This window comes from Enhydra lutris, unplaced genomic scaffold (genome assembly GCF_002288905.1).
Source record: "Enhydra lutris kenyoni isolate GAN:26980312 unplaced genomic scaffold, ASM228890v2 scaffoldscaffold3, whole genome shotgun sequence".
Classification (NCBI taxonomy): Eukaryota; Metazoa; Chordata; class Mammalia; order Carnivora; family Mustelidae; genus Enhydra; species Enhydra lutris.
Genome location: NW_019154087.1, coordinates 49,320,451 through 49,347,473, shown reverse-complemented (window position 1 = coordinate 49,347,473; position 27,023 = coordinate 49,320,451).

Sequence of the window (27,023 nt, the reverse complement as noted above, 5' to 3'; positions counted from 1 at the left end):
ATGAGAGTTTGTGAACTCTGAGAAACAAATTGAGGGTTTTGTTGGTTGGGGATTGGGTGAGCCTGGTGGTGGGTATTATGGAGGGTACGTATTATATGGAGCACAGGGTGTGGTGCATAAACAATGAATTTAGGAACACTAAAAAAAAAATAAAATTCAAAACAAAACCAAAACAAAACAACAACAAAAAGAGGACCTCCAATTTCCCCCTAGCTTAAAAACTAATTATTGTTTCCATTCTTCTGCTCCCACACCTAATCTTTAAAAAGCAAAAACCCAGAAGACTCCAACATCCTGAAACTTAGTGTGGGTGTGCCCTGGGAATATCTTTCAGAGAGAGGATGTGTCAGTTACTACAACTGTTCAACACCTTTCACTAAGTCCTTTTACATTTTCCTTCCTACCAATAAACACCGTCTTGTAATTCACTTAGATTAGATCTTACTATCATAGCATTTTTAGCTTCCATTGCTCTTTCAAAATGGATGTCTATGTACATTTGTTTCTTTGTTTTCTATAGGCTATATTCCAAACAACATTCACTTCCAAATCCAACACAAGTGAAGAATGAGTACATATATATATATACACGCATATGTATAGAGAAAGAGTTGGGTGATTAGCAAGGGCTCAAATGGTCTTTTCAAGCTGCTAACATTGTTTTGTTTCTTAAAATAAATTGTAAATACATTAAGCATTAACTTTGTTATTATTCATTACAATGATTTTTCTGTGTCTCAGTAAATTACATGCATTTATCTGTATGTAAATTTCACCGACTTTGCTTGTTTATTTTTAAGAAAGAGATCTCCAGACTATAGACTGGTGCTTATTCACTTTCCTTTTTTACCATAGTTCTAAAGGTTTTCTTCTTCTCCTTCTCCTTCATTTTCTTCTTCTTCTTCTTCTTCTTCTTCTTCTTCTTCTTCTTCTTCATCACAGCCAATGATAAAAGAAACTGTTTGTTTTTGTTTTTGTTTTAATGCCCAGCATAGGTACCAGTTGGTCACTTTGTAAAGTTATAGATGAAACTACACAGTTAGAAAAAATTAAGCAGACACAAATATTCATGTGGCACAACAGTCTGGGAGGAGGTTGTGTAGACACAAATGGCCTGATAACTTTCAACATTTTCTTTCATGAGAGCCAGTCCTTATATCTGGAAAAATATTATAGTATAGTGATCAGGGGTCATTTAGTAATGGTTCCATGAGATTCATCATACTGTCACCAGACTCAGGTCCTTGGACACAGTGACAGCAGAAACACGCCTGGGCGCAAACATGAGAAGCACAGGCAAGGTTTTATTGGGACAACAGCAGCAGCTGAAGGGAGACATGGTCACAATTAACATGTCAGACTGGATTCTGGAAAAATAATCAGGTAAAGTTTGAAAGGGCCTGGGGTGGGAAAGGACTGATGTTGAAGCATGTGGGGGCAGGGAAGTCCAGGACATTGGGGGTGCAGTTGATAAAACATGCTTCTTCATACATCATATATTTCATTTACATGTTAGGTTTCCATCTCTGGGTGTGTTTTTTAGCAATATGACGAAGGAAAAGGTCAGTGAAGGGTCACATTTGGTGGCAAGCTTATCTCTGACAAGTTTGAACTGGTCTAAGCTTGCTCCTTGGCTGGTGCTTTGCTCTGCAAGAAAACAAAACAAAACAAAACAAAACAAAAACAGCCTGTAAGTTGTTCTGCAACAAAAGTTGCACCAAGGAGTGTCCCAGGTACCCAGAGGTTTGTTACCAAGGTGCCTGACTGTCTCAACGCTGTGTCCACGAAGGTTGGGAAATGTAACATATTTTAATAAAATATCCACAGATTTTTTTTTTTTACAAAAAAAAAAAAAAAGCAGAAGCTTTAGTGCTTTCTAAGTTAACCTTTGGTTATCTACACAATGTAGACTCAGGAATATACAAATGGAAGGAGATTGGATACTTTAGTGCCATCTCACTTTATGGAAGAGGAAGTTAGGAACCAGAGATGAACACTGATTTCCCAAGGTCATAGTGCAAATGAGTGCAAAGGGATTAGTTTTATTTATCAGATCTCAATGCCCTACATTTACACCATCCTTTACCTTTATTCCCCCAACTTATGGATAAAGGATGTGCTATTAGATTCATACTTACCATCCTTGAGATACATAGTAAAGCCAGGAGAAAAAACAATAATGATATTAAGAGCCAATATGAGGTGAGTGTTTACAATGTGCTAGCTACTGTTATAAACATTTTAGGAATATTAAATCATTTAATGTTTATAAAAACTCCATAAGTTAGTGTTTCAGTTATCTACTGCTACAAAACAAACCAGCACCAAATCTCTCAAAATTAAAACTTCTAGCCATTTGCTCTTGCAATGATTTTGTATTTAGCAACTTGAACTGAATCTCACTTGGGCACTGAGGTGATTGCATTACATTCATCTGGTGGCTTGAGGGAGGTTGTTTTGTTGAAAATGGTCTCACCCATCCCTCTGGTAGTTGGTGCTGGTTGTGCTTTATTTTAGTGAGCATAAGCATTCTCATTTAGTCAAGCAACCATTTTTTTTTCTTTTGCATGAATTTTTGGCACAGATGTTATAATAAAAACTACAAGTACATCAGATAACTCTCAGCAGAGCTTTTAGCCACTAGACTGAATAAGTGATATGTCAGTTTAATACACTGATTGTAATAGATCAAGCCAGTTTGTTTAGGTAATTTTTAATCTAATTGTCTTTTCAATTTTAATTAAGATGGACAGGGCCATAGGAAGACAGAAATTGTTTCTAAATTTTGCCTTTATCACAAATGCTCACATAAAGTTGCTTAATAGTTATGTTAGGATGATTAGTTTAGATGAAAATAAAAGTAGAGCAGAACTTGTAAGTGCTAGTGAAATGGAGACTTAGAAATATGTATTTTTTTTTTAACTGTAGTGCTTAATATACATGAACTAGAGTAATGGAAGTATTGCAAGACATAGCCTAGAATAGCAAATGATGAACAAGGTTTTCTATTCCAGTAAAAAATGGTCTTCAGTCTTTCTCAATTTATTTTTTGTTTGTACTTTTGTAATTTTGCTCATACCTTATCTCAACAATATGATCGGCACTCTTCTTTCTCTTTACTTACATCTATGTAATCTCCTAGAATCAATAAGTTTTCTAATGGGGTCTCTTCTTCCTGAGTGTATTATGTTCAGGGATTTCTTTTTCCTATTCCAAATTCTTATATAACTTATGCACAAGGACAAATAATGATCACTATATCTGCTCTATTAATAAGAAAGATGGATTTGTGAATGCAGGTAAAAACCTAGTGAGAGACTTTCTACTCATTCTTCCCTGAATTAATTTTACCCATCCAGTCATAAGTACCACTGATGGAGGTTTTGGGATGGGGTTTGAAGAGGAGACTGTTTATCACTCAGTGGATAGGAGGCAGAGAAGAGCCCCAATCCTTATCAGAACACAACAAGCAGCAACAGAGAAAGCTAGCCAAGGACCCAGACCGAGTCATGAATACCTGTGCCTTTTTCCCAATCTCACCATCCATCTGGTCATACATTTTGGCAATAAATATGTATTGAGCAACTTCTGTGTGCCTGGCACATTTCTAAGCACAAGAGATAAAATGAACAAGACAGAATAGGTCCCTGCTCTCATAGACTTTATGGCACGGTAAGGGTAATAAAAAAATACAGTAGTCATCAGAAATGTGGTTGGAAGGCAGCTATCAGAAAAGTGAATTATAGTCATGAGTTAGCCTGGTTAGAGGAGTAATCTAGATTAAGTGGTCATGGCAGACTGTTTTGAAGACAAAACATTTAAGCTAAAATCTGGAGGACCCTTTGGAGGCAACCATGGAGGACCTCTTGGAGGCAGAGATTAGAGGAAAGAGAATTTCAAAATTAAGAAAAAGCTGTCTTGAAGATTCTAAGGTGGGATCAATAGTATATGTAATGTAACTGGTAAGTGATTTCTGGGGCCTGGCAGGCAGGGTTAAATATACTAGGTCAAAGGATTTGGAGTTTTTTATATGTATGAGAAAAGGATATATGAGGGTTTTTATTAGGAAATTAAATTTATGATATTATTTATATTCAGGCTCCCTCGGGAGCATTAGATTTGGAGGGGGTTGGGCTACAGCAAGCAGGGACTTAAGTTAGACGTTTATTGCAATATTCTTGAATAGGGATAGTTGTGACATGGTCTGTAGCAGTGTCATTGAAAATAAAGAGAATTTGGTCCTTATCACAAAGCAAAAAGCTTGTCAGAGGATGGAGAATAGGACAAAAGGTTTTCCCTTACACTCTTTAAAAGGATGAACACTTTCCTGGTGCTTAATAAAATCAATAAAATATTTCTGGTCAACTGGTACACAGTGGTTGAGGAAAAAAAATGTCTATTTCCTCTTTAGCCTCAAGTGTATTTAATTTGACAAATACATACATATTTATATATTCAAGAATATATATGGTATTATAGTAAATATAATACATTTTTCTCAAAGAAATATATATTTCCAAAACAATACCATAGACAAGATAATGAACTAATGTTCAATTGATATTTTAAAAATATTGAGGAAATTCCAAAATATAAGAAAAGTGAGATAAAATTGAAGAAGAAACAAACTTTATTAAAGACATTTGAAATATAAATCTAATGTTAAAGTAAGAACTTTTCCACTACAGTATCTCAGAAGAATGTCAAATACAAAGAAAAAAGTTTCAGGAAAAGGATGCAATTATCAGAGCAACTAATTGAAAAATTAGATTCTGAATATTCATGTTCATTAGGACATTCCTTTGCAAATAGTATAAGAGGTGGTAACAGGGGCACTTTCTCCAAGGCTCACAGACCTGAAAGTAACTTTTTTTTTTTTTTTAAAGTAACTTTCTAAATAAGACAATCTGCTCAGGTAGAACTCCGGTTACAAGTTGGTACTTGTAAAAGATGCAAACAGAGCCTGAGATGATTAGAAATATTCGTAGGAGAAAATTAAGTAAATATCAAGAGCAGTAGATTCTGGAAATTTGCCCAAGAAAACTTTCTGCAGGTCCACCTTCTGAAGTTGCAGTCTTAACCCAGAAAGAGAGTCATTTGATGCTATGGCATGGAAAGTAGAGGTAAATATAAGATCATCCATTCACCAGGTGGACTGAGTGTAAACACTCAAATTATCAGCGCACCCTCCTCAGACACATGCCTATTTATAACAATATCCCCTTGCAAACAAATTCATATAATCACATATACAGGGGAGGATTTTGAAAACAAGACCTGATTTATACACAAGAGAACAAAGATTCTCATTTGAGTTAGGGAAATTTTTAATCTTTTCTCTTCTTAGTAGGCTGAGAATGACTGAAGATTTGAAAAAAAAAATCACAATGAAGAACGAGATACTTCCATTATAAAAATTATGTTGATAATCTTTTTGTTATTTATTTATAAAAATTCCTGCTGTAACAATGAATTTAGGCATCTATTGGTCTTAAAAATGGTAAATATTTGGGGCACCTGGGTGGCTCAGTGGGTTAAAGCCTCTGCCTTCGGCTCAGGTCATGATCTCAGGGTCCTGGGATGGAGTCTCACATCGGGCTCTCTGCTCTGCAGGGAGCCTGCTTCCTCCTCTTTCTCTGCCTACTGTGATCTCTGTCTGTCAAATAAATAAATAAAATCTTTTAAAAAATGGTAAATATCTTTCTCATACATCATTTATATTTTTACTCTATTGATAGTATATAAAAAGTTTTATATTTTATGTAGCCATGAATTTCTTTTTTCATTTATAGCTTATGGATATAGTGTTTTGTTGTCATTTTCTGCATGATAATATAAAATATAATATTCATACATTGCATACTATCTTTTGCATTTTAATCCATAATTTATACAGAGTTAAATTTTTGTATTCTGTGAAATAGAGATTTAGCTTTATTGAAAATAGTGTGTATTAGTATAATTAAATTTGTTGATTAATTTACTTCTTGGTCACCGATTTGAAACATCTCGTTTAACAGATGTTAAATTTTGCTATCTATGGGGTAACTGGGTGATGGGCATTAAGGAGGGCATGTGATGTAATGAACACTGGGTATTATATACAACTGATGAATCACTGAACTCTACCTATGAAACTAATGATACAGTAATGGTTAATTAATTGAATTTATAAATTATTATAAATAAATAAATTCTGCTTCCTGAATCTGCATTTTGTTCTATTCATTTATCCTTCAAACTCTTTTATTAGAACCATTTTGATGGTTCTGAATATCTATAGTAATTTTAAATTAGTCTATATTACTGAACTCTAACATTTATGCTACAGTTTTTATTATTGTTTGATTTTTATTATTTATAGATAATATGTTTTATCTCAATTTTGTCTCTTATTATGTTACACAAATAAGATGCTTTACAAAATGCTTGATAACATATACTTTTAAGATACTAATGTACATTTGACATTCATATAAATAACATTGTTTTACTGTAATTTTTTCTATTAATTTAATGGTAGATATGATTTTTTATAAAAACTTTTCTATTATAGTATACTAATAAAGTTGTGTTTTGTTTATTTGGGGTAGTAAATTTTCTCTATCTTGTAGATGTTGAATGTTATCAAAAGACATTTTGGATTCTATTGAGATAGTCATATATTTTTCTCTTCAACTAATTATTATAATCAATTATGCAAATGGATTTCCTAATATGAAATCACTCTTGCATACTAAAGTAAACCAAATTTGGTCATGGTATATTAGTTTTAATGACACAAATGGATTCCATTTACTAATATTTTATTCAGAATTTATGTACCTATAAATAAAGTTGATCTAGAGTGCTGTTTCCAAAGATATATTCCTTGAAACATTGATTTTCTGGATAGCTATTAAGTTTTAAAAAGTTTTTTTTCAGGTTAGTTCATGAAATCCTAAAATAATTATATAAAGGAATGAATAATATAGATGTTTGATTATGGCAAGGATGTAAGATAAAAGAATCTTAAGACTTTTCATGCACAGCCCCTGTAGAAGCTGAATAAAATAAAATAAAATTTAAAAATAACTAAGTCTGCAGGCCACCTGGGTGGCTCAGTGGGTTAAGTCTCTGCCTTTGGCTCAGGTCATGATCTCAGGGTCCTGGGATCAAGTTGCATCAGGCTCTCTGCTCAGCAGGGAGCCTGCTTTCCCACTCTCTCTCTCTGCCTGCCTCTCTGCCTACTTGTGATCTCTGTCTGTCAAATAAATAAATAAAATCTTAAAAAAAAATAAGTAAGTCTGCATTTTAAAAAGTGGAACATTGGGGCGCCTGGGTGGCTCAGTGGGTTAAAGCCTCTGCCTTCAGCTCAGGTCATGATCCCAGGGTCCTGGGATCGAGCCCCGCATCGGGCTCTCTGCTCAGCAGGGAGCCTACTTCCCTTCATCTCTCTGCCTTGCCTCTCTGCCTACCTGTGATCTCTGTCTGTCAAATAAATAAATAAAAAAAAATCTTTAAAAAAAAAAAAAAGTGGAACATTGATGAGAGAGAGATTTACCCTACAAAATATTAAGATGTATTATAAAGGAAGAAAAATGACAGTGGTATAGGACAGCAAAGAACAGGATAGATACATGAATGAAGTGCCCTAAATCAGACCCATGTATTTATGTGAATGAAAAAGACCCATATATGTATGGGTGTTAGATACATTACAAAAGGAGAATGGCAAAATTTGAAGAAAAGACAGGTTATTTAAAAATGTTGTGAAGAAAAGTTCTATACTAGAATATGGAAAAATACTTGAAAACAATTTAAAATAAAAAATTATTAGCAAAAGTTATAATAGAATATTAATACAAGAAATATAAAATAAAATCTTTATTAGCTATGTTTGGAAAAACACAATGTAAACATGCCCCCAAAACATGTCAAGATATAGATTTGAGAAACACTAAAAGGAATGGAATAGAAAGATATATGAAAAAAATTAATAAAAGTAAAGCTTATATAAATGTTTTAGTATTAAGTAATCAAAATTGACCTTAAGGCAAATAGGTTATCAGAAATGAAGAGGATGATTATATAAAAGAGTTCACTAAGAATGTATAGCAGTTTTGAACTTGTTTGCAGCTAACAACTTAAAGGAAAAATCTAAAAAAACTATACAATAGATAATATGAGCAACATAACTGATTAAAAATACCTAGTGAACATAAATTTCTTCACATGTTTAAGTACATGTGAATATTTACTAAAATTGTAAATGGGATTAAGAGATGTAAAAAGATATAGGAGTTTTATTTTATTTTATTATTTTATTTAAATTTAATTAGCCAAGGTATAGTACATCATTAGTTTTCGATATAATGTTCAATAATTCATTAGTTGAGTATATCACCCAGTTCTCATTATATCACATGCCCTCTTTAATGCCCATCACCCAATTACCCCATCCAACCATCCACCTCCCTTTCTGCAACCTCATTTTGCCTCAAGAATCTCATATGGTTTGTCTCCTTCTCTGATTTCTTGCCATTCAGTTTCTCTCTCTTACTCTTACTGTCCTCTGCACTATTTGTTATGTTCCACATATAAGTGAAACCATACGATAATTGTGTTTCTCTGATTGATTTATTTCACTTAGCATAATACCCTCCAGTTCCATCCGTGTTGATGTAAATGGTAGATATTCATCCTTTCTGATGGCTGGGTAATATTCCATTGCATACATGAACCACATCCTCTTTATCCATTCATCCACTGAAGGACATCTCATCTCCTTCCAAAGTTTGGCTATTGGGGGCATTGCTGCAGTGAACATTGAGGTGCATGTATTTCTTCTTTTCACTATATCTGTATCCTTGGGGCAAAGATACAGTAGTGCAATTGTTGGGTCAAGGATAGTTCTATTCTTAATGTCCCAAGGAAATTCCATACTGCTTTCCAGAGTGGCTACACCAGCTCGCATTCCCACCAAAAGTGTAAGAAGGTTCCCCTTTCTCCACATGAAAAAATGCTCCACATCACTTGCCATAAGGGAAATACCAGTCAGAACCACAATGAGATACCACCTTACACCAGTGAGAATGGATACAGGAGTTTAGTACACTATCTTCAGTAAAAGACTTTTAGCAAATTGAAAGATAAATATGTACACAGATAATCTACACAGTGAGATCAACAAGATAGATCTTTTGGATAAATATAGAAATTTAATACCCTGATGACAGAGAATACAACTTTTCTCCCATCTACATGGGACATCACAACATTGATTATTGATTACATAACAGTGACAGAAATATCACAATCTCCAACCACAGTGTAGTATAAAAATTATAAACAAATTGTAAAAAGGCCTTCAACCTGGAAGTTACAAAAGCTTCTATTAAACAACTCTTGGTGAAAAGGAAAATACAAATTGAAATGACAGAATCTCTAAAAATAGTGAGCTCAAAAGTACCTATTATAACTTGTAGGCTATATTTACAGCGATGAAGAAAAAGAAGATTTATAATTATAAGCATCTATATCAATAAAAATGAATGAAAATACACAATTAATTTTTCAATTCAATATGCTAGGGGAAAAAATAAAGTAATATAATAAAAAGCATAAAGAAAGAAAGTTTGAAATAGAAGCTCGTGAGGCCGGTATTAGGTAGAATATATCTAGCTATTAATTTGAAATCTATTCCTCTGGGCGGGGGGAACATTTAAGATAAGGTTTTCCAGAGAAACAGAACCAAGAATATAGAGTAATTAATTAGATAATTAATTAAATAAGTATAGGGCATGTATACATTATATATATTTTAAGGAATTGGCTCATACAACTTAGGGCTGACAAGTCTGAAATCTGTAGGGCAGGCTGGTAGGCTGGATATTCACACAAGAGTAGCAGTCTGATACCCAAAAGCTGGAGACATAGGTAGAATCTCTAGGTTTCAGTTTAGGGGCTGATTTCCTCCTTCTTCAGGCACCTCATTCTTTGCTCTTAGGCTTTCAACTGATTAGATGAAGCACACATTTATTTTTGAGGGTAATATACTTTAAAATGGGCATATCCTAGTACTTTTACTTTAAAATTTTTACCTTTGAGACACTCTCACTCTTGTGCATGAGATATTTATAAGGCTTTTTATTTTATCACAGGTTATCAGGTGAAAAAAATTGACTAAATGTAACTATCCTTTAGCAGATGAATGGATAAACTGTATTGTTTTTATATATGTAATACTCTACTACAGTCAAAATGAATTAAAAAAAAGATTTATTTGTATCAACACAGATGGATCCTAAAAACATAATATTGAGGGGTGTCTATGGCTCAAGTGGGTTAAGCATCTGCCTCTTGGTTTCGGTTCAGGTCATTATCTCATGGTGAAGAATTGAGCCCCATGTTGGGCTATGTGCTCAGCACAGAGTCTGCTTGAGATTTTTTTCCCTCTCTGTCTCCTTTGCCCTCTCTTCTCCCCCTACCCCCACTCATGCTCTCTCTCTCTCTAAAAGAAATTTTTAAAACATGGTGGGGGCACCGGGGTGGCTCAGACATTAAGCATCTACCTTTAGCTCAGGTCATGGTTCCGGGGTCCTGGGATTGAGCTCCACATGTGGTTCCATGCTTGGCGGGAAGCCTGCTTCTCCCTCTCCCACTCCTCCTGCTTGTTCCTTCTTTTGCTCTGTCTCTCTCTGTCAGATAAATAAAAAATCTTATAAATAAATAAATAAATAAATAAATAAAGATTTAAAGAAAAAAACCCATAATATTGCATCCTAAAAATATTGCCAAAGGATAAAAACTATATGTTGCCAGTAATATAAAACTAATGATAAAAAATATTATGTGCATTTCTATGCATACCTACACATGCAGTGGATATATAAAAACACGAGATTTATTTAGATACCAACTTCAAGATCATATTTATGTAGAATTTGATAGGAAAGCAATGCTGACACTATATTGTTACGATTTTATATTTTTAAAATTTAAGAAAAAAAAAAGATGTGAAGCAAACACTGAAAAACAATAACACTTTTGAAGTTTCTCCAGCAAGTATAAATGGTCTGGTATTTCATGTCTTCTACTTTTCTCTGTGCTTGAAACACTTCATAATTAAAACATATAAATTATACATTATGGTGTTCTGCTTATAACTCGATATTTACAGATATATTTCATCTACATTATTATGAAATTATTTGAAAATTATTTAACAGATATCCAAAGTTAACATACATGTAATAGTATAAACCTGAAATACTAAATAGCCCTCCTTTTCTGTTCCCTGAGAAACAATTTTTATCAAATCTTGACAGGAGATTTTGAAAGTGTCCTCTCTTCAGGTTGAGAAATGTCAAAGTTCATCTTGTTATGAGAATTCCCAACATGACAGAACTTTCTTAGCTCTAATTTGTAATGCAAGGTGTGAGAACAGAAGTTATGGTTTGATTCTTAGAGGTGTCAATGTGAGAAGATGACAAAGGTTATTACAACTCAGAAGTGCCGAACACAATGTAATTTTGGAGAAAAATAGAGCCCATTAGAACTCAGTTTTTTTTTTTAACTATAGTCTTAAGTGTTTCCAAATACTATTTTACCTTATAAAGAGTAAATAAAAATAAATTATTTCATTTTTAACCTTTGTCAGAAATGTCATGCAGTTCTCTTTGAGGGTAAGCTTTAAGATTTTTTTTTTAACTGTGTAACTATCTCTTTTAATTTGGAAATTCAGATTTGCCTTTGAGGCAGAGGACTATGTTTTTTACTAGAGGATGGGAATTGAGTATGGTATAAGATACTTCAGTAGACCTTTAAATTTAACTATAAGTCAAATTTAAGGAAAGTTAAGTGAAAAAGTCCAAATGGAAAACTTCTGATTAAGGTTTTAAATTTTTGTTCAAATGAAATATGGGAATCTTTAATCAAAACTGTGTCTCTAAAAGGTAGGATTTTTTTTTTTGCCTTATCTGTACTCATATATCTTTATTATGAAGATTGTCAAATTGTTTTTGCATTAATGAGAATGGTGTAGATATATGAGTTTTTGTGTGTTTTCATAGGGGTGTGTGTGTGTGTGTGTGTGTGTGTGTGTGTGTGCAGGTGCACACAAGCTAATGTCCAAACATGGGCTTACAGGAAATAATAGTTTATACTGGATTATTCCAGAAGTAAATGCAGGCTCTGTCTTCCCCATTACCTCACAATGGAGGAAAGATTGAGAAAATAACTGTATCATTGGTCTTAAAGCAGGAAACTTTAAATTAGCTTTGGTCTTCATGATGGGTTGTGGCTTAAAAATAAATCACCCAGACATTAGGGAAATGGATTTTAGCAGCACTGTAGTTATCTTCACAGGAGCAGATGGCATCCTTGTGGATAAAATGAGATAACCCTATCCTGTTTGGATACATCCTTGTGGATAAAATGAGATAACCCTAAAGGCAGTTGTTTGTCCTACAGTCAGTGATTTTGGGAAGAGATTACTCTCCAAACAGGGAATGGTCTTTTCTTTCTATAAAGTCCAAGGTCAATGGATCACATATGGGGAATATGTGGATTCCAGGTAGCTGTGGATTCCCACTGGTGGTAGTTGTGGGGATGTGGTATGGGCTGGGGAAAGGAGTTGGAGCAGAGGACATGAGCAGTTTCCAGCAATATAAAGGCCAAGCGATAAGTAAACAGGGAACCTGCTAAGTGTTTCAAGGTCTGGATTTCCATGGTGAATTCTACAAGTAGCCACTTATAATAGGATATATATGTTAATCTGTGTTGAACTTTCTTGAAGAATTCATAAATATTAAAAAATGTGTAATTAACAATTAAATCTTGGGAGGAGTTCTACTTCTGTTCTGAAAGTAAAAAGCTGGAAAGGGGACCCATCACTCTGATACTAACAATGAAGAAAAGACACAAAAACTATGAAATCATCATTTTTTGAACCCATCAAAGACCTGGGATTATGGGACAACCAAGAATTCTGAATTGTAAAGTAGGACAGGTATCTCCAGGAGGAGTGCTATGCCCAGATCACTTGTGGTGAAGAATAGAATAGAAGCAAGAGGTACCAGCTACCATCAAGTGGTTAAAAATAAATCAGCTAAAAGTAAAGGTCTTGCTAAAGGCCTGGTGTGCGTTATCATGAAAGTAGAGAACCATGAAGGGCCTTAGCTGCGTGGGTAGTTTGTGCTTAGTTGTTGGTTCTTTCCCACAAATTTTCACTTAGTGACATGAAAAAGTTTGGGGATGAAGTAGAACATTAGAGACCACCTCACTCAGTGATGTATGTAAGCCAGACAGGAATAAATGCTGTTGCAGGAGAGCACAAAGCCCTGCCCTCACTGTATACCTTTCTCAGACATGGAACTAAAGCTTCAAGTTGATGGGTGTGCTGGGGCTTTCACCACTAGACATGGGTGAAGACCCAGTGTAGCAGGGAGAAAAGCAGCAGAGAAGAATTGGAAGTGTGTGTGAACCTGTGGAATTTTATAGTTTATAGAACTGTAATGTGAAGAATAATCCAGTTCATTTCTAAAACCTGTCTCTTTTATATTTTAAGTATCTGTCAATTTTTTTTAAAGATTTTATTTATTTATTTGACAGAGAGAGAGATCACAGTAGGCAGAGAGGCAGGCAGAGAGGGGGAAGCAGGCTCCCCGCTGAGCAGAGAGCCCTATGCGGGACTCAATCCCAGGACCCTGAGATCATGACCTGAGCCAAAGGCAGAGGCTGAACCCAATGAGCCATCCAGGTACCCCAATATCTGTCAATCTTAACCCTTTTCTCACATTCAATGTTACCACTGAAGTTCAATTATCTACCAATTCATTTTTTTTTTCTACCTATTCATCTTAATCATTTGGACTGATACTTTCTCCTGCTTCTGTTAACTCCATAAGCCAAGCAGAGTAACCATTTTTATTTACTTATTTATCTTTAAAGATTTATTTATTTATTTATTTTGAGAGAGAGAGAGAGAGAGAGAGAGAGAGAGAGAGAACAAGAGACCAGTAAGGCTCAGAGGGAGAAGCAGACTCCCTGCTGAGCATGGAGCCCAGTGCAGGACTCATTCCTGGGACTCCAAGATCATGACATGAGCTGAAGACAGATGCTTACCAACTGAGTCACCCATGTGCCCCTAGAGTAAACATTTTAAATGTGAATCTGACCATACTATCCTTCTTCCACTGTACTGGCTATTGTCTGTTGTTTAGACAAACTACCAGAGGTCTGGAATGTTTAAATGACATGTCTCATTTAATGACTAATCCTCATTGTTGAGGATTAAGCCAAATTCTTCTCATTCATATTTGGTTCACGATACAGTTTAAAAATTGATTGACTGGTTGACTGTAATACCCATTGGAGAAAGTACTGTAAAACTTAAAATTTTCTTTTATTTCCTTTAGGCTTTTTCCATGAAAAGTTTTGGTGGTTCATTTCCTGTGAGGATGCACTTTGTTACCAGAGGGGAATGTAATATTGTGATCCCAACATAGGGGTAGAAGATCTATCAACAGTAAAAGTCTGTTCGTTTTTATAAAATACAATAATTGAGATTCAACAGATTCAATCATGAAGCCTTTAAGAGTTAAAAAAAAAAATCTACTTCTTTGATCACAAAGAAAATAATGAAGTTAAGCTCACTAATATTCCAGTAATGGAATCAAACTCTAGTTCTATAGAATCAAACTCAAAAACCAAATGAAAAAATATGAAAATAAGAAGTGAACAAACTATATACTGAATAAGTTGCATATTCTTAAAATTTCTCTACAGTTTTACAACATTTTAATAGAACATTTTTGGTTCTGAAGTTTACCATTATCAACCAGTGAAGTGGCTGTTTTATTATGCTTTGCTTCTGGCTGAATGTGAAAGGAAAGGAGGTTTGTGGGGGAGACGGCTTTTATTTCTATATAGAGGCTGGCAAAAATAGAAAGCGGAGGATAGAAAATTACTAGGTAGGTACTGTACATCCTGTTTGTGAAAAAGTTCTGTTTTTTAAATGAATGTCAAAGAGAATTCTCTTCTTTCCCTAAATTTTTTAGCACATAATCACAATATATTCTGACATTCATTTTAACAAAAAACGAAAAAGTGTTAAAAGCATTCGAGTTTTGGGGCACCTGAGTGGTTCAGTTGGTTAAGGCTTGGACTCCATTTATGTTTAGATCGTGACCTCAGAGTTGTGAGGTCAAGCCCCACATGGCTTCTGTGTGTGCAGGCTGCTTAAGATTCTCTTTCTATCCCTCTCCTTCTGCCCCTCTCCTACCTCTCTCAAAAACAAAAGCAAGAACAAAACAAAACAAACCAACCAACCAAACAAAAAAACAAAAAAACAAGGGGCACCTGGGTGGCTCAGTGGGTTAGGTCTCTGTCTTCTGCTCAGGTCATGCTCTAAGGGTCCTGGGATGGAGGCCTGCAACGGGCTCTCTGCTCAGTAGGGAGCCTGCTTCCCCTCCCAACCGCCCCCCGACCCCGCCTACCTCTCTGCCTACTTGTGATCTTTCTCTCTGTCAAATAAATTTAAAAAATCTTTAAAAAAAACAAAACAAAAGAAGTGTAAGAATTTTATATAAAACCCTTCCATGTAGCAGTCCCTCTAAATATAATTTTTTTGTTTTGCTTGAATTATACTTCTTCATGTTGAGCACCCAGCCTGTTCCAGTCTGCATTATTTCCATTGTCCGGGGCCACTAGAGTCATTTAAAAGAAATAATGACTTGATTCTGATTCACATCATTCTTTTCGGTGACTAACTTCATTTTCTGCTGTATAAATTTCTTGATAAAATGTCCTTTGCTTTACCATTTACCATATATTTCATTGTGCTCTAAGAAAAATGGAGGTATATGTAAGGACCTATTTAGCCAGAGGCTTCCATCAAGGTTAAAAAAATAATGTTGTTTAACCCTTAAAGTATCCTTGCTCCCCTTCCCCCAGGGGACTTACTTAAAAACAAGTCCCAGAAACCAGCCCCAGGTAACAAAGCCCAGATACAAGGGTGGGTCAGGCCAGGCGGAGACATCGTGGGGGGTTGCATACTATCTCCCTAGCTACCGAGGAATATGGGCCCCACCCTTTGGGAGCCTTTTGGGCATCAATTCTAACAAGTGTGATAGGCTAGGTCAAATGTTTACTATAGGGTAAATTGTAATTCAGTTGGTCACTTATGTGTGACCTAAGACTGGAGTTTCCTGTGTGTGTTACAATCTCATTGGCCACCTGTGCATGGCCAGGCCTGACCGCATGGCCTTTGCCCTTAAAAGCTAGTCTGTGAAACAGAGAAAGGTCACTCTCTCTGTAAGAGGCGTGGCCCTGGCCGGTCAGTCTGATTCTTGATGCCTGGCGCAAAATAAAGCTTTGCTTGACCTTCGCTTTGTATCAGTTTCGCTCCTTTAATCACAGACCCATTACTGAGGGACCTAACAGTATATACTATACAAATATATAATAAGGTAAATTCCCCAACGTGTTAATTTTTTTTTTAAATATAACTAATTGAATAGACTTACATTAGAACTAGCCCTAATTGATCTTAGATAGCTGGGTGGTGTTGCCTATATTCTCAGTTAATTAAGAATACTTGGTTAAAAAGTGACTGCATAGTGGTCAAAATCATGATGGAAAACCTAAAGCTATTTCCTACCTTGCATAAGAGCATAAATAAATTTCACTGAAAATATGTACCTTTGTACTTATGTAGAAAGCAGATGAGCCATAAAACAATGTGAAATATCTATAAAACCTAAATGCATTATTGCAAAGATTATCGATAATTATGTTTTTGTATGTTTTATTTCCCTACAGACATCCAATTAAAGTTTACTTTCAAGAATGATCTTCAAATTAAATATTGGTCTTATGATAAACACATATTGGTCTTATGATAAAAACATACACAAAGCCCCCATCCCCCAAACACACACACATCAACTCATTTCAAAGAAAATACCCTCTATTCTTTCTAAGTCTTCACTTGGCTCAAACAAAAAATAATATAAGCAGAAATTTCTAAATTATTGGCTATCAGGAAAGTAATCTTACTGAGAAATTTAAAAAATGTTTTCCCCAAAAGTGTTTTCTGAATATATTGAGTTAAAATGTCAAGTGCTAAAATAAGAGGAATAAAAGGTATCAAGTACCCAAATCTAAGGAATAGACACTTCCTCAAGAACTTCATCAGTATGACAGAATGACAGACAACTCTGTCAATCAGATACCCAGGACAAAGACCTGACAACTTCTTTTTTTTTTTTTTTTATTATAACACAGTCCTTTTCACAGGACATGTTACATTTGCATTATTATAACTCATGGAAGTTTTTGCTTTCTTTGAATGGCTCATAATAAATGTATCCTTAAGGAAAAAAAAAAAAAGAAGAAGAAGAAGAAAGAACTTGTGAAGAAGCCACCAAATCATCTTTACAGCACCCCACCCATGTCTCAGACTCCCTCTCCCTAGTGTGCATAAGCAGAAGATCAGGGAGAAGACAATCATCAGAATCGGGACAGGAATAATACAGCATTTTCATCCTATATTAAAAGTAAAGGACTTAATCTTCCCTAAAAATTCAATTCAGAATGTCTCAAAATAAAAAATAGGCAATGAAACTGAGGTATCTAAAGCCAAAAGAGAGAAATGTTTTCATTTCCCTTTGACTATGTGCTCATTCCACACACTGTGGTCTATTTCTTTTGTCTCTGTGACTAAAAGTTACAGAGAAAGGGAGACAGCAAGGCAGAGGCTGCAGCGTGAAGCTGGTTGCCTGCCCACCTTTTGGAGTGATGAGGATTGTTAGTTCCCTGCGGATTTAGTGGCAATGAAAACTAGCTGAGCGTGAGATGTCTTGCTGGTACCCTGCCTAGGAGCACCAAGCAGCAAGAGATTGTACGGTAGGCTGCCAAAGGCTGGAGCTTGGAAATTGCAGGTGGAGTGAATTTCTCCCATGAAGGAAATTTCTCCCATGAATTTCTCCCATGCTGGGAGGAGGCCATTTACAGTTCGCCCTTATATCTGGCCCTACAAGGAAGCTGCCATAGGGGCACCTGCTATACACACAGGGCACTGGGAGGCATCCAGGTCAGTTAGAAACACAGTAACCTTCTACCAGCTACGTGACATGTATGTGTCCTGTTTATGTCTTCTAACCCTTAAGCTTCCTCTGAACTACGGCAGCTAAGAATGCATTTTTTTACATATTGGGTTTCAACATATGCTTTAATTTTGAGAAGGGTAGCATAAATACATCTTAGAAAATATGTTAAAAATTGCTTAATTGAGGGGCACCAGGGTGGCTCAGTTGGTTAAGCAGCTGCCTTTGGCTTAGGTCATGATCTAGGGGTCTTGGGTTCCAGTCCCTCATCAGGCTCCTTGCTCAGCAGGGAGTCTGCTTCTCCCTCTTCTTCTGCCTGCTGCTCCCCCTGCTTATGCTTTCTCTCTGTGAAATAAATAAATAAAATCTTATAAAAAATTACCAAATTGATTTTCTACAAGCAATCACCTGTGAAATTATACAGTTCCATATAGTTAGAAATCAGAGACTTGGGTAATACATAGAAGAATGTGTTATACATACAGAGGAAGAGGAATGATGTTAGGAGAGACTCACCTCAGATTTTCTTGCTGAAAATTACCTTAGTGTTTGGGTTTGCTGCCCTACCACAGTTACATATTATGTGTGTGGGGTATATATATATATATATATATACATATACATATATATATATATATACACACACACACACACATAGAAAATATATACATATATATGTGTATATATATGTGTGTATATATATAGCATCTATCTTCAGGATTATATAAATACATAATATATATATATACATATATGTGTATATATATGTATGTGCATATATATATACATATAGAAAATATATACATATATGTGTGTATATGTGTATATATGTGTGTGTGTGTATACACACACACACACATATATATATATATATAATCTATCTGCAGGATTATATAAATACATAATATATGTTGGGTTATGATTCCAAGAAGGAATGAAAGTTTAGCAAAAATACTACTTTTGCTTTTCTTTACAAAAATTAGTTTTAAAAATTAGGGTCATTGCTTTAATTGCTGACATGGGCTACAGAAGGATAACTCTACTGTGTAAAATGTAGGCCTTATAAGAATTATAGAGATTTATAAAATAAAAGCTTTTGTTTACTAGTAGGTATGTTAACCACATCTTAGTTCAGTCTCTGCTCTTTAAATTGATATCTTAGCTTTGCCCCAGCATTCTATGCATCTATTTTGCAGATATCAAACATACAAGTAGGGACAGAGATTTATCCTAAACATAGACAAAGGGATGTACAGTCATAGAGACACAAAGTAGGAAATTTTACAGTTGATCACAGAGAGATCACTGATTAATTGCTTGGTTTTTAAAGAGTATGACAAAAAGGTACTCCATTTTCATATTTGCATATCTTATTTGAACTGATTTTCATCCCATGTAGTATCACAGCACTATGTCACACATGTGTTGACACAGTCACTTTAAAAATGTCCAGAAAGTCAACCTATAGAATGGGAGAAAATATTTATAAATGATATGACACATAAGGAGTTAATTTCCAAAATATATAAGAAGCTTCTACAACTCCATAGCAAAAACCCAATAAACTGATTTAAAAATGAGGTAATAATTTGAATGGACATTTCTACAAAAAAGACATCCGAATGTCTAAAAGGTATATGAAGATTCTCAGTATCATTAATGTCAGGGAAATGCAAATCAAAGTCACAATGAGATATCACCTTATACTTGTTAGGATATTTATTTTAAAAAAACAAAAAACAATTAGGGTTGACTAATTGAAGATGTGGAAAAATTGGAATCTTCATACACTGTCGGTGGGAATGCAAAATGGTGCCACTACTATGGAAAACAATATGGAGATACCTCAAAAATTAAAAATAAAACCACCATGTGATCCAGCAGTCTACTTCTGGGTATTTATCCAAAAGAATTGAAATTAGAATCTTGGAAAGCTATCAGCAGGCTAATGTTCATTGCAGCACAAGTCAAAATAGCCAGGATGTGGAAAAAACCTAAATGTCTATCGGTGCATAAATGAATAAAGATAATGAGGTATTTACATTCCATGGAGTATTATTCACCCTTAATAGTGAAGGAAATTCTGCCGTATGTGTCAACATGGATGAATGGGAGGACATATTATGCTAAATGAAATAAGTCATAGGAAGACAAATAATGCAAGGCGTGACAAACACTTATGAGTCATAGTTACAACACACTGAATACTTTGGAGCCATAAAACAGGTTGAGGCATTATTTGTAGAATTCATTGTTGAGAAAAAAATAACAATAATGAAGTACAGAAGGTTACATGTAGTATACCACATTTCATGTGAAGTAGGAGAAATGAAAACAAACTAACATGGATCTGCATTTAGGAAGCAAAAGGAAGAGAAACCCCCACATAATACAACAGCTTACTCTCAGAGGGACCCAGGAAAAGTAGGGTCAAGGTATGGGAGAGGAAGTGTGCCACTTTGGCTATACCTTGTTATAAAAAAAAATGATAGGTAATTTTTAATATTGTAAAATTTTATAGTTTATATTTTACTTTAGCTTTTTGATGTTTGAAAGCATGTTCATAGTCTACATATTAAAACAAACCACAAAAGGTATGGAAACACATACAAATGAAACAGTATTTCACAGGTTAAAGGAACATAAATCATTAATGCAAGTAACTTCTAAACATAATATTTTCTCTATACACTCTAAATCAAGGGAGAAAAGTAAAACACCTGCAAACAAATCATGAACTCTTTCTCATGGGTTGGTTTCAAAGAATGATAAGAAAGTGGCAGTTCAGAAACTATTTTATGTATATCATGAGATTAAGCAGATAAATAATGTATTGATACTGTTGGGAACCAGAGATTTCACTATAAAATTAAAAAAAAAAAAAAGAAAAGAAACTATGAAGAAAGAATGGAGTTAAGGAACAACCATGAAAATTTTGGGTTGGAATGGGAAATATCAATGTGTTCACATGATTCCTAACATCATATGTAACTTTTTAATTCCTCCTGTGTACAGAGAAAAGCAGAGTATTTTCTTAAACAAACAAAAAAAACAAGTAAAAAAAAAACCAAAAAAGCGTGAAAATACCTGTTGTCTCATTTTTGCCATTTACTAACTCTTTTACTATGAGTAAGCTACTAACTTTTCAGAGGCTTTATTTTGTCACCTGTAAAACTCTAAGTCATGAATCTTTGAAAATACTTGTGTATTTTAATGCAACAACATATAAAGGTGATCTTTTTGTAGAAGCATAAGACTGTACCATTATAAAATAGATTAAGTGTAGTGCCAGGGTATGTCAGTCAGTTAAATGTCCAACTCTTGATTTCAGCTCAGGTCATGATCTCAGGGTATTGAGATCAAACCCTGCACTGGGCTTCACACATAGTGTAGAGTCTGTTTAAGATTTTCTCCCTCTCTCTCTGCTTCTCCCCTCATTGTGCACAATCTCTCTCACTCTCTTTCTCAAATAAACAAATAAATAAATAAATACTTAAAATAGATTAAGTCAAATGGAGGATATATGTCTTCTAGAACTTATACCAGAATCTGTCAGCTCTGGCCATAGGCCCTTCTTGCTAAGTAGCTGAGTTGCGGTCAGTCATGAATCAAAGATGATACACCTCACTGTTGCACCAGTGGAGCTGAGCATAACCAACACCAGAGCAGCACAGTGTGCAAAATTTTACCACTCTCAGTACAGATGGTAAATAAAACAACCGTTGGGAAAATTTATACCAGTTTCAAAATCATATTCTTAAATTCCTGGCCTATTGTCCTACTTTTATGGATTGAATGTTTGTGTCCCTGCAAAATTCATATGTTAATCCCCTACTCCTAATGGGGTGGTGTTAGGAGAGGGGCCTTTGGGAGATGAATAGGGTTAGATGAGGTCTTGAGGGTTCTTCAAGATGGATTAATGCCATTATATGGGGAGATTAGAGAGCTAGCTCTTTTTGCCATGTGAGGATATATCAAAAAGGTAGCCACCTGTGAGAAAGCTGAGAAGAGGGTCCTCGCCAGGACCTGACCATGCTGTCAACCAGATCTTGGAATTCCCAGTTTCCACAACTGTGAAAAATATTAAGGAGGGCACAGATTGCATGGAGCACTGGGTGTTATACGCAAACAATGAATCATGGAACACTACATCAAAAACTAATGATGTACTGTATGTTGACTAACATAACATAATAAAAAAATTTCTTTTCTTTAAGTCATGAGTCTATGGTATTTTGTTATAGCAGCCAAACCTAAAATACCTACCAAAAAATTCATATACAATTTCTTTTATCTGCACTTCTCATAAACTTGAAATAATTTCCCAAACACACTAATTATTTGCACATTATAAAATCATGTCTGGATGGTTTATTTGAAATGATAAACCATGTAAATAAAAAGAATGAATAACTCCTTCTGTATAACTAGTTTTTAAATCAGTGGTTTTTTTGTTTTGTTTTGTTTTGGTTTAGTTTTTTTGTTTTTTTAGAATAATCTTTTCACTATGTTCCCAAAGGTACAATGGAGAATATCTCTTCCATTATATAAGTCAAATACAATGAGATCTCTTGACAAATTAATGGTACTTAGAAAATTTTAAAATCTATTAAGTCAAAGGATTGTGTTTAAGTGAACTTCTCTTTGAAATATCAATGTCTATCTGAGTCTGCATTTATTAAATACTGATATATTTCTTCCTCCACAAAAGTAACTGTGTTAATATTCCAGAAATCAGCCATATGTTACTGCTCTAGATCTCCTGCAGCTTTTGAGACATGAATTCTCAGCCAGTTTCTTAGCAAACTGCCTTTTCAGTACTGCATTAAATCAACCACTTGAGAAATATTGTGATAACTGTGGTAGTCACCATATAACCTTCATATGGAGAAAGTGTGATTCTATTTTATTATCACAATTCTTCTAACATTGAGGTATTGGTTTTTTTGTTTTGTTTTGTTTTTGGAATAACTTCTTTCTATTGGAGATACCAACTACAGTTAAGATTGAGGCTAAGATGCATTTTAGTGAAAGTAGAGAGAACTGTGTATATATGTGTGTGTATTTCTTAGAGTAGGTACATTACATTTAGAATAAATAAAAATTTTGAAACATTTAGAATAATAACATTTATTCTATGTTTTTCTGACTATAAACTCCTGCTAGATTAAAAAATAAAGCAAATAAACATTTATGATATCCAGTTGCAGTCCGCTAAAAAAATACCTAAATGTGTTGTAATATTATATTGCGAAGGACATCCATTCTAAGGATTAGAAATGTCTCTTAAAGTGTTTGTATTTGACTGCATAGTGATTTAGGGAATTTCCTTGACATCTAAAATCCTATTTCTTTTTTATTCTGAAGTTCAGAGAGAAGTTTCCTATTACACCAAATGCATATGACCAGGTAAATGATGTAGCCACAAAAAGAGAGGCTCATTTTCCCAAGACATTGTATCACGGAGGCTCTGAAACTAGAACCATCATAAAAAGGGTTGAAAACATGGGGCTGAAAAGGGGTATTAAGAGAAAAATCTGAAACATGGGACCACAAGGGTCTTCCCTCATCTCAGTCTCTGAAATTAGATAGATTCATGGCCTTTCCCCAGAGAATGGTCTATATCCAGTAACTGACTTAGAGATAGAAAGGCATAGCCTTCTCACTCCCAAATCAAGATGAATCTGAAAGCAATCTCAACCTCCCTTTTCATACTGCTAAATTGCCAGCCCAAGGGATTCTCCAAAAGGCAGAGGGACTGTATGGAGAGTTTTAAAAATATTTTCTTCTACTGCAGTTACAGGACAATTTGGGCTGAGAATCAGGCTCAGAATCTTTTATTTTATTTCCTTTTTCAGAAGGTATGCCAGGGCTCCTGGGTGGCTGAATCAGTAAAGCGTCTGACTCTTGATTTTGGCTCCGGTCATAATCTCAGTGTTGTGAGATAGAGATCCATGCTGGTCTCAGGGCTGAGGAGGGAGCCTGCTTAACACCTTCTCTCTCCATTTCCCTCTGCCCCTCCCACCGCTTGTGTTCTCTCTCTCTTAAAAAAAAAAAAAAAAAAAAAGCCTCATTCAACATCATAAAGAGATTTTCCTGTTTTTATTTTTTTCTGGAAGTCTTATTGTTTTACCTATCACATTTAGGTCTGTGATACATTTCAAATTAATGTGCTAAGAGATAAGGGTCCTAGTTCATTTTTGTTTATATGGATATCCTACTTGATTTGTACCATTTATTGAAGAGACCATCAAATCTCCACTTCACTGTACTGTTTTATGTTTATCATAACATGTTATATATGTCTACAAGTCTGGTATTCTCGTTTTTTTATCCATATGATCAAGCTGTGGATCATGGAAGTGAAGAAGGCATATAACTAATAAGTCCAAAAGGAATCATTCCAAGATCTTCTGGTTGCCAAATTAATGTTTTTTGACCTTGATTGATTTCTGTGGTACTTTTTATATTACCTCAAAAATATAGATGTATTTGTTAAACTAATTAATAACTAAATCAGTAAATATACTATAGATGTAAAGTATATTCTGAATGATCTGAAAAGTAGTAGTATCTCTGAGAACTTGCTTTGGCCATGAAATGAGAACATAAGAGAAGAGAGTGAGTGCATGTGTATCTAACAAGACAATGGAAATGCATATTTCAAGTTAGAGTAGAGAGGTTGTCTTGAAACTAAAATGGTATTTCAGTAGTAAAATTTTATAGAAGTAGAGGCATTGTTCTAAATGGCAAGTAAGTAAGAGTAGGGGTAGGATAACTCTTTTGATGAATGACCAGTATTTGATGTGAAAAAGATGTTCTGTTAATTTCAGCACAAACACACAGAAAAGTAAAGTCTAGTAACTATATCATTCTGTAATATAGTCATAATGCAGCAAAAACTAGGAGTCTTTTTAGAACAGAACTTAATGGAGACTGTAAAAATATTTGTTGAAAATTCTTGAATATGTATTGAGAACTAAGATTCACTAGACATATTTTACTAACCAATAACATTTTAATAATAATAATTTTTTTTAAAGTATCATTTCAGTTCATTGTGTTTGCATGTCCGTTTTCAGGCTCTCTTTATATTGATAGTACTCTATACCCAGAGTGGCTAAGGAATAATCTAGTCTGTATTCCTCAGGTTAATCTTCATTCCTGGCTTACTTTGTTCTTGTTTCAAAAACTATAGAAATATTTTTCTGGCATATTTTAGTGTTTATTGCCTCTTCATATTTTGCATTGAAATGATTTCTCAAAATTTACCTCAAGAACCAAGTTTTTAATCCATTGATTTATAATTTTCTGGATTCTTCACTAGATGCAGGGATTTTGCTTGATGTACTAATACCAAGAACCACATTGTCAGTGTTTGTGGCACCATAGGATCTTTTTCTCAAACCGAGAATCTGATTCTGTAGTCAGCACCTTTGTCCACATCAGCATTTTTCTCTGCTGCAATGATCACAGGTAATATTGCACTCTCTCAGAAAGAACCCCTTCTGATTGGTTTCTAAACTGGAAGTGTATTCCTTGTTGTACAACTCAGCAGCCCTTTCTGTGTAACACTTTATTTGCTCTGAAACTTAGTTATATATTTGACATTAATTAATGTTTATTGGCCAGCAGATAGATTTTAAAATTATAAGATGCATACATCATTCTAATTTTTTTATATTTCCAAATCTCCTATCTCAGTAATACTAATAACGGCAACAATAATTTTTTAAAAAAGTATTCTTCACAATGTCTCTAAGTGCAATGGTGTAATGTTTTATATTATTAAACCAATGCTCAGGGACAATTATGATTAGGTTGTAAACTCATTTCAATGCCCAAGTTTTTTTATTGTCACCTTCTCTGAAGAACCCTAAGCACTGAAATAGAAATGATCAGATACTAAGGGTGCACTGAAGAAAGGTTGTCCAAGTTCACAGAGTTGTGCCTACCCAGTGGGCTTGTAAAGCACGCACTCAGGTAATAATGTTAGCGTTACAGGAAATGAAAGCATTATGGTGAATGTGAAGGCAAACAGATGTCAGCTGGTGTGAAATGCCAATGGGAAAAATTAAAAAATAAAAGATGAATTCAAATGAGAATAAACCTAAGTATTCCAAATAAAAATCTAATTAAAGGAGTGCTTACTAGAGATAAAACATACCCAGTAGAAAGATAACTGCACTCCCTTTTACATCTGGAAAAAAGTGCTAGTTGCTGATGCTTACAACTTAGGGCCAGGGACCAGATTGAACTCCCTAAATAAACAAACCCGTAAAGAAAAATAAATTATTGCATTACATTAAGAAGTTATACAAAACATGTGTTTACCATTCAAAGAATTGAGAATCATAGTTTGGTCTCCTAATAATTCCAGGCAATAATTAAGATTAACATAGAACTAAGTAAAGAACATAAAGTCATTCTTTGCATGCCAGATCACTCAAAATTAGGACCCAAATCTACAAAGCCAGGCTGTTTTTTTTTTCCTTTCTTTTTTTTCAGTGTAATAACATATATTTGATCTTTATATGTAATTATAATCTGAAAATTTAGTTTTTACATTAATTCACATTGTCTAAAAACATGTGTCTAGACTTTGCTATATCTACATATTTTTTAATACCAAAATTGAAAAAAATGGAAGGGAAATTAGAAAATTCATGATAAAAGAAAGTTGTTTGGCTTAAGGTCATGTGAAAAGCTATGATGTAGATCTCGATGTCCCTATAAATGTGTAGAAATTTCCCTTTCTAACACAGGAATAAGAGTCAGAAGAAAGAAGCATTTTCTAATGAATAATCAGGTTCAAAAATAACAACTGACCCAGAGGCTGTTTTCTGAGACTAAAAAGCCTGTCTACTAAGGAGTATCTATTTTTCAGTGAGCCAGAACTATGCAAAGTCCTAGCAATATCCACATTTCTGGAAA